The sequence below is a fragment of the Artibeus jamaicensis genome, unplaced genomic scaffold (assembly GCF_021234435.1).
Source record: "Artibeus jamaicensis isolate MK-2021 breed Jamaican fruit bat unplaced genomic scaffold, CSHL_Jam_final contig_475, whole genome shotgun sequence".
NCBI classification, from domain to species: Eukaryota; Metazoa; Chordata; class Mammalia; order Chiroptera; family Phyllostomidae; genus Artibeus; species Artibeus jamaicensis.
Window position 1 is genome coordinate 1,225,572 of NW_026521852.1, and position 14,342 is coordinate 1,239,913.

Sequence of the window (14,342 nt, forward strand, 5' to 3'; positions counted from 1 at the left end):
AAAATGAAAATGGAACCCACTGTATGGGAAAACATATTTGCCAAGGATGCACCTGATAAGGGTTTCATTTCCAAAATATATAAAGAAGTTATACAACTCAACACCAGGAAGACAAAAAAAAAATGCAATTACAAATGGGCAAATGTTTGCAGGCCTGTACTCAATCCACTGAGCTGCACTAGCCAGAGAAACATGAGTAAAATGAAAAGGGAACCAACTGTATAAGAAAATATATTTGCAATGATACCTCAGACAAGGGCGTTACTTCAAAATGTATAAAGAACTCATACAACTCAACACCAGGAAAAGAAACAATCCAAGTATAAAAATGAGCAAAGGACCTGTACAAACACTACTCCAAGGAGGATGGAGTCCAGAGGGCCCAGAGACATATGAAAGGATGCTCAGCATCACTAGCCACCAGAGAGATAAAAATTAAACTACAGTGAAATATCACTTCACACCAGTAAGAATCGTCATCATAAACAAATCAACAAACAGGTGCTGGCAAGGATGTGGAGAAAAAGGAACCCCAGTGCACTGTTAATGGGCATGAAGACTTGTGCAGCCACTGTGGAAAACAGTATAGAATTTCCACACACGCACACACAAACAAAAAACTAAAAATGGAACTGCCTTTTTGATTCAGCAATTTCACTGCTAGGATTATATCATAAGAATCCTGAAACACCAATTCAAAAGAACCCACGCACCCCAATGTTCATAGCAGTGTTGTTTACAATAGCAAAGTGCTGGAAACAGCCTAAGTGCCCATCAGTAAAGGAGTGGATAAAAAAATTGTACATTTATAAAATGGAATACTATCCATCAGAAAGAAAGAAGGAACTTCTACTTTTTGTGACAGCATGGATGGGACTAGAGAGTATTATGCTAAGTGAAATAAGCCAGGCAGTGAAAGACAAATTCCATATGATCTCACCTATAAGTGGAACCTAATCAACAAAACAAACAAGCAAGCAAGCAAGCAAAAGAGAACCAGAGACATGGAAATAAAGAACAATCTGAGAGTGACCAGAGAAGATGAGAGAGGGGTATAATAGGAAAAAGAAAGGGAAGGGTCAAGTCAAGGAACATGTATAAAGGACCCATGGACAAGGACAACAAGTGGGGGGAGAATTGAATGTGGTCCAGGGGTTGGCAGAGGAAAGTAATAAGGGGGAAATGGGGGGAAACTAATTGAACAACAATAAAAAAATTTTTTAATGGTCAAAGGACCTGAATAAACACCTCTCCAAAGAGGACATACACATGTCAATAGAGGCATGAAAAAAATGCTTAATGTCATTAATCATCATAAAGATTCAAATTAAAACTACAATGAGGCATCACTGCTAACCTGTCAGAACTGCTACCATCAATAAATCAACAAACAACAAATGCTCATGAGGATGTGCAAAGGAAAACCTAGTGCACTGCTGGAGAAAATGTAGACTGGTACAACCACTGTGGAAAACAGTATGGAGTTTCCTCCAAACATTAAAAATGAAACCGCCTTTTGATCCAGTGATCCCTCTTGTGAGAATATATCCTAAGAATCCTGAAACACAAATCAGAAAAAAATTTGCACCTTTTTGTTCATAGCAGCATTATTTAAAATAACCAAGATCTAGAATCAGCCCAAGTGCCCATCATTAAATAAATGGATAAAAAAGCTGTAGTATATTTACACAATGGAATACTATGTGGCCACAAAAAAGAAGGAACTCTTATCTTTTGTGACAGCATGTATTGACCTGGAAACTATTATTCTAAATGAAATAAACCAGTCAGAGAAAGACAAATACCATATATCCACTTCTATGTGGAATCTAATAAACAAAATAAACTGATAAACAAAATAGAAACAGAGGCATGAAAACATGGAACAGACTGAGAGATGTCAGAGAGAAGGTGGAGGACTGAATGAAAGAAAGAAGAGGAAGACAGTAGCATAACCCATGGGTACAGACAACCACATGGTGATCACCAAAGGGAAGGGGTCATGGCCTGGGAGGAGATGGGCAAAGGGAGGATGGAGACGTCTGTAATAGTGTCAATAATAAAATTTTAAAAATTGTTAAATAATTAGGGAGGAAGGGAGGGACAAGGGCTTTAAACAATGGCTAAAGATAACATTGTCTTATGAACTAGGGACCATGCACCTGATGCCCAGGAAGAAGGAGAAAAAGTTGTATCAACACTGCTGTCTACGTAAATGCTCCTTGCCCTCCACAACCACTGAAATACAATAAAATGGAAAAGAAACTTTGCTAACTTTAGAAAGTGGACTATGCAGGCACTCATATTATATGACATAGATAATCAAGGTGAAAATAGGTAATTATTTTAGCTGGCCTGCCAATTCCAGAAAAACCAAAACTTAAGCTGAGTATTAATGATATAAAATATCAGTAGTTTCACTTTCTGGGGTCACTATGTATATTAGCAAGTTTTACCAAAGTTATTTACTGTAATAAGAAAGTGGACTATGCAGGTACTCATATTACATGACAGATAATCCATGTGAAAATTAGGTCAAGCTAGTATTTAATAGGTAATTATTTTAGCTAGCCTGCCAAATCCAGAAAAGTCAAAACTTAAGCTGAGTATTAATGGTATAAAGTGGGGGGGGGGTCCTGCCCACAGGGTCCCCCACCTGCCACAGATGAGAATAAGTCTACCAAGACCTGATCTGCTTGGGGAGGAAAGGTAGACGATCTCTCAAAGAAGAAGGACCAAGAGTCTTGTTCTTAATGGGCTTTTACCTGTATCATTTTGCACAAGAATACAGGTAAAGCTCATTAATCATTGTCAGGCAGTAAGGATCAAACAATAGATAACATACAAAGAACTTTGAGGGCTTATTCTGAGTCAGGGTCTGTTAGCTGAAGGGCTACAAAACTTTGGGAAACAAACTCATATCCTGTTCCAGTGCTTATCAGAAAATTGAGAACATTCTTAGCAAAACAGGTTTCACAGGATTTTATGTATTCTTTTGTAGGCCTGATTGCCCCGGGGGAACCTGCCCTTTCCAGCACAGGGCTGCACCTCCCTCTGTCATTGTTTCAGGCTTAAGTCAGGAAAAGGAAGTAAGGCAGCCAAGAGATTAGGAGGCTTCTTGCAGGCAGAATAAGGACTCAGGCTATGTGAAAGCTGAGGGGCGGGGGTCCATCACCCCCTTTTGCTATAGCCCCCCAAATCCTTCCCTGAGGGCCTCCTCATGATCATGCCTGTCTTAGGTTGTCCCTCCCTTGAGGAATCTTACCCATCATTAGCTAATCAATCATGCACTGGGGACCAGGCAGAGTGAAGTAAAAGGAGCAGAGGTGGCACCGCTGCCAGGGAGATAAACTTTGTTTCCTTAGTGGCTTATGGTCCCGAGGTTCCTCATTCAGCCTTAGCCATGGGGGGAGGGCAGGTTACAGCTTCTGAAACCAGGCATGGTGGTGCCCAACACTAAAGTATCAATAGTTCCACTTTCTGGGGTCAGTATGTATATTAGCAAATTTTACTAAAGTTATTTACTACAATAAATGATGATGCTTAAGCGGAGTGGATACACTGAGATTTCTCCCTAGAGCAGTATGAAAAAGCATGTCTTCCCCCTGTCCCCCCATTTGTTCTTTGTTCGTTTACAAGCAACCTTAGTTCACACATAGCTTAAATTTTTATTTTTCAGAACTTTTGTGTTCTATATGCTCAGGTATGAAAGCTCATATACTGTTTCCTACAATTATATGCACATATATATGGTGCTATGCTTAAAGTAGAATTTACTTATCTTCTCTCCATCTTCTTGGAAAAAGAGATGCTCTCTGTAGTCTTCTGCTTCAGAGTTTTGATCACCAGAGATAGTTTATGTAACTCCAGGACCACTTTTGAGACCTGGGGACTTGGGAGACGCTGTAAAAGTTTTTTGCTTGCCAGAACTACCTCATAATTTTCAAGGACTTCCTGAAAAAGAAAATCTAAAGGATGATTTCTCATAGTTTCTCCATTCTTATAAAGAGTTGTGCTTTTTCAGAAAGTCTTGTGGTAGCAGGAAGATTGGAAAATGAAGAATGACCACGGGAGTGGCTGATGGGTGGAAACTCCAAAAAATACTTTGGATTCCAGCACAGAATTTTCTTGAGAGCTGAATCCTCATCTGTTCTTAGATACTAATCAGTGTCAGCTCAAGCAAAGGGGGAGTGTACTAATCAGACACAAGGGGAATTCCCAAAGGAGTCTGAAAGAACAATGAGCATATCAGTTCAGATGACTAACCAGAAATGGGGCAAAAGCACATTATATACTGGGGAAAATATTGAGAGTGAGGGCCATGACATCTATCAGTAAGACTCTCCTCTTCTCCAGGCCTGGACTGACCAGTTATAAATAAGATGCAATAAACTTTGCTACTATTGCAGACACATCACAGTGCTTCAAGGTGAAAAAAGTCAGAAAACACCTTATAAATTAATCCAAAAAGATGAGCAAGTCCTTCAGGACATGTGATTAATTTTCTTATTTTATGAGCCATCACATTTTTCCATGATTTATTTTAAGGTACCAAGTAAAAAAAAAATCAACTGAATGAGTATTATTCACCCTCTTGCACTTAGGCATATTTGGCCTCCCAGATTCATTCTCTGAGCAAAAGATTTTCTGGAAGCCAACCATCCTGTAGTCAGGGTCACACTGGATGGTGACAGTTTTGGGGTTGACATACTGATTCTTCTCATGGACAGTTTCCCATTTAGTATTTCTGATTTTAGGCACCGAGTTTTCATCAAAACACATTTTATTAGCATCTTGAGTATAATATAATAAAAGGCATAAAGATATTGCTGAATTCTATCTTTCCTTTCTACACTACTGATCCATCAAGATTACTGACACCACTACCACCTCTACCAACACTACCACAGCTGGTATTTACCAAACACTTGCTGTGTGTCAACATATGTGGCAGTGCATTACATGCATTATTTCACATAAGGCTTCAGCAACTCTGTGACAGAGGCACTATGGTCATCTTCACTGTGGAGATGAGGAAACTGAGGCATGAAGAAGCTAAATGCCTTGCCCCAAAGTGCATAACTTTTAAGTGTCAAGACAGAATTTGAGCTCAGAGTACCCAACCCCAGATTCTGAGCTCTCTACCTCTGTACTACAGGACCTCCCTTCTCACCACAGTTTTCCCCTGTGTAAAATAAAAACAGCAAGAGCAACTTAGCTCCTAAAATTGGGGTATTTACATAAACTTTTTTCTGGCTTTTCTCATTGAAAACTCCTAGTCAGAGGGTGTTCATCATGCCTTTTGTTCCCACATCTCTATCTTTACCTTTGTGATGCTTTCTTCCTCCATCAATAATTTAATCAATCATGCCTATGTCTCTATTAAAAAAAAAAGACAAGGTTCAGAGAGCTTCCATGTGGGTGAACATTTCTCCTCTTCATTCATCTCATTTTCACCTTCCCTGTTCTATTTGTCTTCTTGGACCCAATTTCAATATGTGTGTTTGTGAGGTGTCTCCACATCTCCAACAAGCAATTGTCTAGACACCAAATGGGTATCCTATAATTCAACTCAACTCTGGTACTATCTACTCAGCCATAGCACTCCCACCCCCACTTCAGATGCCTTTTGCAAGCTCAGGTTATGGTTATCACCTGTGCTTCTGGCGAATTAGCTATGATTGGCGGCTCCAAAAACCCTCTTATTTAACTTATGTGCAAGTCACAAGTCCAGGTTGTCACCTGTACTTCTGACCAACTGGCCATAACTCAGAGGTTTTCACAACCCCCTCCCCCAGTTCAATTAATTTGCTACAGCATCTCAGAAATTAGAGACAGATTTTACTTACTGGATTGCCAGTTTATAGTAAAAGAATGAGATTCAGGAACAACCAGATGGAAGAGATGAACAGGGCAAGGTGTTTGGAAGGGGTGCAGAGCTTCCATGCCCTCTCTAGCCCTGCCACTCCCCCTGCTTCCCCATGTGGTCACTAACCCAGAAGCTCTTTGATCCTCATCCTTTCCATTTTTTTTATGGAGGCTTTATTACATAGCTGATTTGATTGAATCATTGACCATAGGGAATAGTCTATACCTCCAACCCCTCTCCCCTACCAGAGGTCAGGGAGGTATAACTCTAATCATGTGGTTGACTTACTGGAACTTAGCCCCCCATACTTAGATTGGGTCCAAAAGTCACCTCTTTGACATAACAAAAGACACCTTTGTTGTCCTGTCACTTAGGAAATGCTCAGGATTTTCAGAGCTGTGAGCCAGAAACTGTGAACAACGGCTTTTATATATGAAAAATGTATTTCTTTATAAATAACAATATCTCATGTGTGAATCTCCTTGATAACCCATGACACAAAACAACCTGGTTTCTTTGAGCTGTATGGTATTTGTTAGTAACAACAGGTATATCTACCTAAGCAATGTGTTAAGTACTTTTCTTACAATATTCCGTGTAATTATCAGAATGATCTTATTATTTAAGTGTTATTATCTTCCTCATTTACATATTAAAAGTACAGACTAACAGAATAAAGCAGTTATAAATAAAAAAGACTAAGTAAATAAACACAAGTTTAATCAATGAATGGAATACAATTTAGGTCTCTTTGCCTTCAAAATATGTGCTCTTATCAATGTTCTATTCTCTGTCTCACTAATTTGGTACTTGTATTATGATATATGTGAGTGGATATATGTCTATCGATTATGATGGATGAATAGATCTTCATTCTAACTTTTGCACTTTGAGATCATGGAGCACATTTCATACCTCTTCAATGCCATAGGCACTTAGCATTTTTCTCTAAAAAGAGTAGCTTCAAAATACATATTTGTGATATTATATCAATACAGAAATTTCAGAGCTCAGATATGGCCTTTCCTGAGCATCATACTAATATCAAAAGAGCAGAAAATGTGTACTATAGGAAGAGAAAGAATACCATGAGTTATATGTCAAAAAAAAATGTCTCCTGGAACAAGAATTGAATGGGATAAATAGTAACACGGGTGGAAGACACTACATTTGGGGAGAATAATATTAGCAAGAACAGGAGAGAAAAAGTGCATGAAATATTTGGAGTTAGTAGACTAATTTGACTAGAGAATCACATGGGGAAGAAGTGAAAGAGCATAAAATAAGCTGGGATCAGAGTACAGTGGATTTTGAATAAACTGAGTTAAAGACATAATTGTATATGTAGGGGAATTTTTAAGAGAATGGAAAAAAAGGACTTTATTAAAAAAATAATTGCAAAGTCATAAGGCTTGTTGACCAATAGTACATGGACTTTTCCTTCATTGGCTTAGTCAACAAGGAAGAAGAAATTCAGACAAACATGGAGGATTAGTAGAATAAATACACCACACACAAACACATACACAAAGAGAAGAAAGAAAATGTGACTACTTACTGAACATGGTCACACATCATCAGGTCAAGTTTCCAACCAAACAGTTGAAGAATAATCTTACTTGACTTTTTTGCTTAACTGTTACCTTATCTTAAGTATTATAATCTTTTTGCAATAGAACAAACTTTCAAAAAAAGATGCCTTCATATCCTCCTTAGAAAACACTGCTCCAATGTTACCATGGCATTAAGGCATTTCAAGAGTCTAAAATTGTATAGTTGGACTTAAATTCCTTTAGAGCCATAGAAATCAATCAACACATCCCTCAATATTCAAAACCTTAGATTTTAATGCCATGAAAGCTGATGTGGGAATTTCTAAATAAATATTTTAAAATTCAACTTAGAAATAAGAAAAATGGAAATATTTAAGAGACTAAGATATATTAAGCAATTGTAATATTTAGACCTTACATAGATTCTAATATGAACAAATAAACCATTATAAAAACATTAATGAGAGAAGCAGGAAAATTTGAACCCTAGATATTTGATATTATAGAATTATTAATTTTAGGTATGATAATGGTTTATGGTCTTTAGAAAAGAATATGTATTTTTTAAAAGATTTTATTTATTTATCTTTAGAGGGGAAGGGAAGGAGAGAGGTAAAGAAATATCAGTGTATGGTTGCCTCACATGTGTCCCCTGCTGGGAACTGGCCTGCAACCCAGGTATGTGCCCTGACTGGGAATCAAATCGTGATCCTCTGGTTCCCAGGCCTGTGCTCAATCCACTGAGCTACAGCATCCAAGGCAGAGTGTGTATGTTTTAGAGGCACATGCTGAAATCCTTGGAAGTGAAATACCTAAGATTTCCCTCTAAATAACTTGGAGTGGGCAAAGTGAGTATAGATATGGATAAAACAAGGTTGGCCACGAGTTAATAATCATTGAAGCTGGGTCATGAGTACATGGAGTTTTGTATGCTTTAAATTATTCAAAGAAAAAAAAATAAACCATATCACCAAATTTTAAAAAGTCACCTGTAATGCACATGAATTCATATAAAACATAATGAAAACTTCTAGTCACAATATTTTCCCATAGAGTCCTACAATTATTGCCAAACCTGTTCCATATTGGTTAATTTATGGAATTACTTAACAAAGTACAAATAATAAAACTTTATGTTTAGAAAATGTCTTATGGCTTACAAAGAACTTTTATACATTTAATTCATAAATGTAGACTTCAGTTAATTTTCTTAGAATTTGTCATAACATTATAACTTCACTTTTGCTTTATAAATAGTAAAATTATAATAATCAATTGTTGTGGACTGCTCTGTCTGGTTCCAGGAATTGTAACTCTACCCCCTCTGGCTAAGGATGAGCTAAGTGACCTGGAATGCAAGCCACAGGAGACAAAGCTTGTCTCTGGTAGCAAATGCTGCCTCAGTTTCCTCTCCCTGCCCCCAAAGCATGGTTGGAAGTCCATGATGGGTAAGTCTCCTCACAGCAGGGAGCAACCTGAGCCAGACTCAACCACTTGGGAGGCCTAATGGGAGGAACGGGGGGGGGGGCTCAACAAAGAGCGAGCAATAGACCTGTGCCCTTTGGCTATGTGACCTAGCCTGAGTCCCCATGTCCTCTTGGAGAAGCACCTCCTGGCTCTAATCCCCTTAAGCCTGAATACCTACCTGATGGGGAGGGGTGCAGCTCCTTGCCTTGCCAGAGAGTGTGTGTTTGGGGGGAGGGGGAATCTGGCATCACAAAAAATTCCTGAAAAACTTGTGAAATCTGCTCTGCTAAGAGTGCTTTCATTCATATGTTAAGGGTCCGAGCAGGAAATGAGTAAGTCTCCCAAAGTTTCTGCAAAACCTTCTTGACAGACACTGACTCAGACTAAACCCTCAGATTTCTTTGAAATGTTATCTACTGTTTGATCCTTGCCACGCTGTATTCTTGTGTATTACAACCCAGTAAAATCCCTTGGAGGAAAAGGCTCAACGCCTTTTTCCCCTGAGAAACTGGCCACTGCTCATGGCCCTTCCCTCTCGAGGGATCAGCCACCTCTCTTCCCCGAGAAGATCATATCTCAGTCTTGTTTACTTTTATCCATGGTGGATGAGGGGCTTGGGGGAAAAGTCACCTCCACAATCAATTAGAAACAAAAAAATTACTGGGATTAATAAACTCATTTTTAAATAACGAAATTTTAAGCATTTATGAATTTATATTTGTTTATGAGAAAATGAAGGTATTTATAATTTATTCTTATCTTTTTATTAGAGCAGATCCCTAGAAGTTTATACAAAACAACCTTTATTTCCTCCAGTAATGGCATAGGCCTAAAAGTATTAAAAGTTTTTGAAAGTACTTTGGATTTTATCTTTCCATTAAAAAATGAAAATTAATAAACAATGTATTAAACCATTGATAAAGCAATTTGTTAATTGTTAATAAAAAGTAACAGTAATAAACCAAATTATTGTTTCTTCTACAAAGTGGAGTAAATCATTGCAGTTTGGCCACACTTTGAAACTTCCAAATGTGGAATGAATATATTTGCAGTTGATTGTTTTAAACTACTTTCCTTTCATTGAGCACTTCACTTTTGCTTTCCTGGGATCCTGAGTATCAGCAAGTACCTTACTCACTATGTTGGCTGGTTATACATAGAAGCTCGGCGAGAACCCCAAGGAGACACAGAACTGGAGAGCTGTTCCCTGATATAAGTAAGCCTCCTGGTACCTGCTGAATGAGCTGAAGCACTAGCCAAACTGGAGTTACAATAAATTTCTACAGAAAAAGTTCAGGTCAAGGCTGAGCTCTGTTAGGAAGAACCTGAGTAGAAGAGGTTCCTGGAATCAACTAAGTCAGAAGGCATTTGAAAACTCAATTCTACTGTCAAGATCCAATGCCAGGAGCTAAGTAGGCTAAGAAGGTATTTAAAAGTGTAAGCACAATGTTTTCTTTTCATGGTAAGAATGGGAAATTACTATCTAGAAATGCAAATAATTCATTTCTGAGCAACAAGAAAAAGGATGGGAAAAATCACACTTTTGTTCACAGTGGGTGGGCTTGATAACCCTCAAAGCAAAGCTTGAGTACAACAAAACTGTGTTAAGTCCAGTGGAGTTTAAAAATTAGTGTGAAAAAAATAGGCAGTTTCTGAGAAGTGCTTCCTATCAGGAAAAGCTGTGACTTCAGTTATGAGTTTGGACTGCAAACAGCAGGGTGAAATTAAAACATAAGCAAGACAAAAGAGATGAAGAAATTGAATTTCCTTCCTAAAGGTATAAAGCCTAGTAAGGAGAGAGAAGTCTAAAAATACTCAGGAATACAGACAGACCTGGAAAAGTGGCTCAGACAATATTTGAGTGGGACACTCCTTTGGAGATTCTTAAGACACCTCATGAATTACACTTTAATGTCATTCTAGTCTGTGAGAAGGAGGAACAGAAGTGCCTGTAGCACTGAAAGATCATGCACCAGACACTAAAGTGGTTGGGAGTAGTGAACAATGAAGGAAAGAGTGTTTGTAACACCTTAAGAGTTTTTGGAATGTGTTAGATCAGCCAAATGATACATCCAGTTGGAATTATGTCTCTGATGAAAGCAGAAAAGACAAGCGTTTACTTGCATAACTTTTACTTTTCAAGGGAGTAAGACTTGAAGATATGCTGATGTTAATTAAAATAAGACAGTTTTGAGAAATGACTTTCATACCCAATTCAGCTGCAAAGATTGTTATAGGAATTCAAATTCTAAAGTGCTTTCAGCTCTCACCAGAGGTAACTGGGTAAACTATTATGTAATACTGATTACAGCACAATTAAATTTCAACCTTCCTGGAGAGAAAGGAAAGCAAATAAATCCACCATGAATTTGTGTAACTTTAGAAAGAAAATCCAGGACAGTATTAGATATTAGAAAACACAAGCAATTTAAAACGTTCACTAAAAGGCTATTTTTGAATTATTTCTTCTACTTATTAAGCACTTTCCATAATGCTGCCACTTAATCTTAGAATAATCCTATGACTGTTTTTTTTATAAAGACCCCTTGTGTTTCCTTTTTACAACCAGACCCACCTCCCTCCATCCCTAACTCTTGACAACCACTAATTTAATTTGGCTTCCATTTCTAAAATTTTGTTATTTCTAAGTGCTATATAAATAGACTAATACAGTATGTGATCTTTTTGGATTACATTTTTTCATTCAGCATAATTCCTTTAACACCCATTTGCGTTTTTATATGGGCAATAGCTGATCCTTTTAACTGCTAATTGGTTTTTCCACAACATGAATGTACCACAATGTGTTTAACTGTTTACCAGTTGAGGGACATCTGGATCATCTCTAATTTTGTTCTGTTTTTTAATTAGAATCACTGACCTTTTAAAAATTATTGATTGATTTTAGAGAAAGAGAGGAAGGGAGAGAGGGATGGAAGGAGAGGAGGGGGAGAGAGACAGAGAGACATCAGTTTGTTGTTCTATTTATTGATGCCTTTATTGATTGATTCTTGTATGTGCCCTGCCTGGGGATTGAATCCAAAACCTTAGCACCTAACACTTTAACCAACTGAGATACCCGGCTAAGGCTGAACTGTTTCTAGTTTTTAACTAGTATGAAGAAAGGTGTTAAGAACATGCATATACAGGTTTTTAATATATTTTATTAATTATGCTATTACAGTTGTCACATTTTTTTTCTCTCCTTTTCATGTACAGGCTTTTGTGTGAACCGAAGTTTTCATTTCTCTGGGATAAACAAAAGGAATGCAATTGGTAGGTCACATCATAGTTGCATGTTTATGTTTTTAAGAAACAGACTGTTTCCAGAGGGGCTGGCCATTTGACATCATTATTAGCAATCTATGAATGAGTTAGTTTTTCTACATCCTAGCCAGCATTTGATATCAATAGTTTCTACTTTAGCCATTCTAATAGGTGTACAATATTATCTCATGATCTTAATTTGGATTTTCCTACTGGCTAATGACATTAAACATCTTTCTATGTGTTTATTTTCCATTGAAATGCACTTATCGGTCAATGTCTATTCGTGATTTTTGCTGGGTTCCTTTTGGATTGTTTTATTGTTGAGTTTTGAGAGTTCTTCATTTATCCTAGATATTAGTCTTGAGTCAGATAAAAGGTTTGAAAATATTTTCTTCTGCACAGCAGCTTGTCTTTCATCCTCTTCACATAGTATCTTGCAGAGCAACAGTTTTTAATTTTAATGTGTCTAATTTATCACTTTTTTCTCTTACGAATTATGCTTTTGGTTTCCAGTCTAAAAATTCTTTGCCTTGTCCTATAACCCAAGATTTTTTTCTACTATATTTTTTTGTAATGGTGCTTCTTAGATCCCATAACATTCTCCTACACTTTTTTTTTCTAAAAGGTTTTGAATTTTATGTTTTATACTTAAGTCCAGCATTCCTTTTGAGCTAACTTTCAGATGCAGTGTTTAAGTTTCAGAGTAAGATTTTTTAAATTTGTAATTTCCAATTGCCTTAGCACTGTTTGCCAAAGCCCTCACTTTTCTCCATTGATTTGCTTTGCCTCTGCCAAAAGTCAGAGTGTAAAACTGGGCCAGTGTTGTAAGGCATTGCTCAAGTGGGAGCACCTCAGTTTCCAGAAATTCTGATGAGGCTCTTACTTAGATAAAATCATCTCAGCAAAGCATCCACTGTGATAATTTTGAAGTCTGAAAACTCAGCCTCTACCTAACCTGGAAAAGGTGACTGATCTTTCTGCTCTTCACCCAGACCTTGATGACTTCCCTTTGTATTTCTATATATTTTTTAATGTAAGCAAATTATTTGATTTACCCAACTATCTGATCACATCAATCTGAGCTTCCTCCTGACATGTGTCAATAGTATAAATACTATCATTGAGTAGATTAGTGTTAACAGTGGGTTTGAATGAAAGTTCCCATGCCCATTATGTTTAAATATCTGTAAGGAAAATATTGAGACAATGAAGGAGAAATGTATGATATCACTAACAGAGGTTATTTTAGCAGCCATAGCTTGAAATACCCAAAGGCTTGAGATGTATAACACACAGAATTTACCAGTGGGGCACAAAATCTATACTCTTATCTCCCAAGGATCTGGTCTAGTGGAATAATCTGGGGAGCGACAGCAACAAAAATCTACTCCCCTGCTATTGTTTACTGCACTGGTGAAAATCAGACGACAGAGGGAGCTAAAACAACACAGATGAAATTTCTGGATCCTGGAACTTAAGTCAACAGTGTCCCACAAAACTGGTGGTGGCAAAGTAACCTTAGGGATATCAAGTTTATCTGTAAAAGGAGAAAAAAGTGGCAGCCAATGAAAACAGTGAAAAGATGAACTCTACTATGAAGAAAATGGCAGTTCCCCCTGTATCTGAATGCATTACTGGTAAGGATATTGTAAATAGATGGAAAAACCTGCTATTACCTCCCAGATCACTGGGGTAAGGAAGATCCATCCTCTTTCCAATGTTTTGCTTAATTTTTAAATTTTATTTTTCTTTTACAATTTACATTCAATATGTTTTTGTATTAGTTTCAGATAGACATTCCTATAGGTTAAAAAATGTTCCCTTCGATAATTCAAGTGCCCATCTAGCACCATAAATAATTACAGTATTGTAAACTATATTCCCTTTTTCCTTGCATACCCATGTTTCACTTAATTTTTATTGAAATATCTTTGAATTGAAACAAAACAAGCACAATATCTTAAGTATAGAGCTAGTTAACTTTTCACACTCTTAGTCACATCCATGAAACACCATCCAGATGAAGAAAGGAAACATTACCAGAGTCTCAGAGCCCTCCTCATGCCCCCTTTGTGAGAGGGATTGTTCTTCTGACTTTGAACACTGTGGATTACTTTTTGCCTGTATTTGTACACTATGTAAATGAGATAAAGCAGTATGTACTAGTCTGTGTCTGGCTGGCA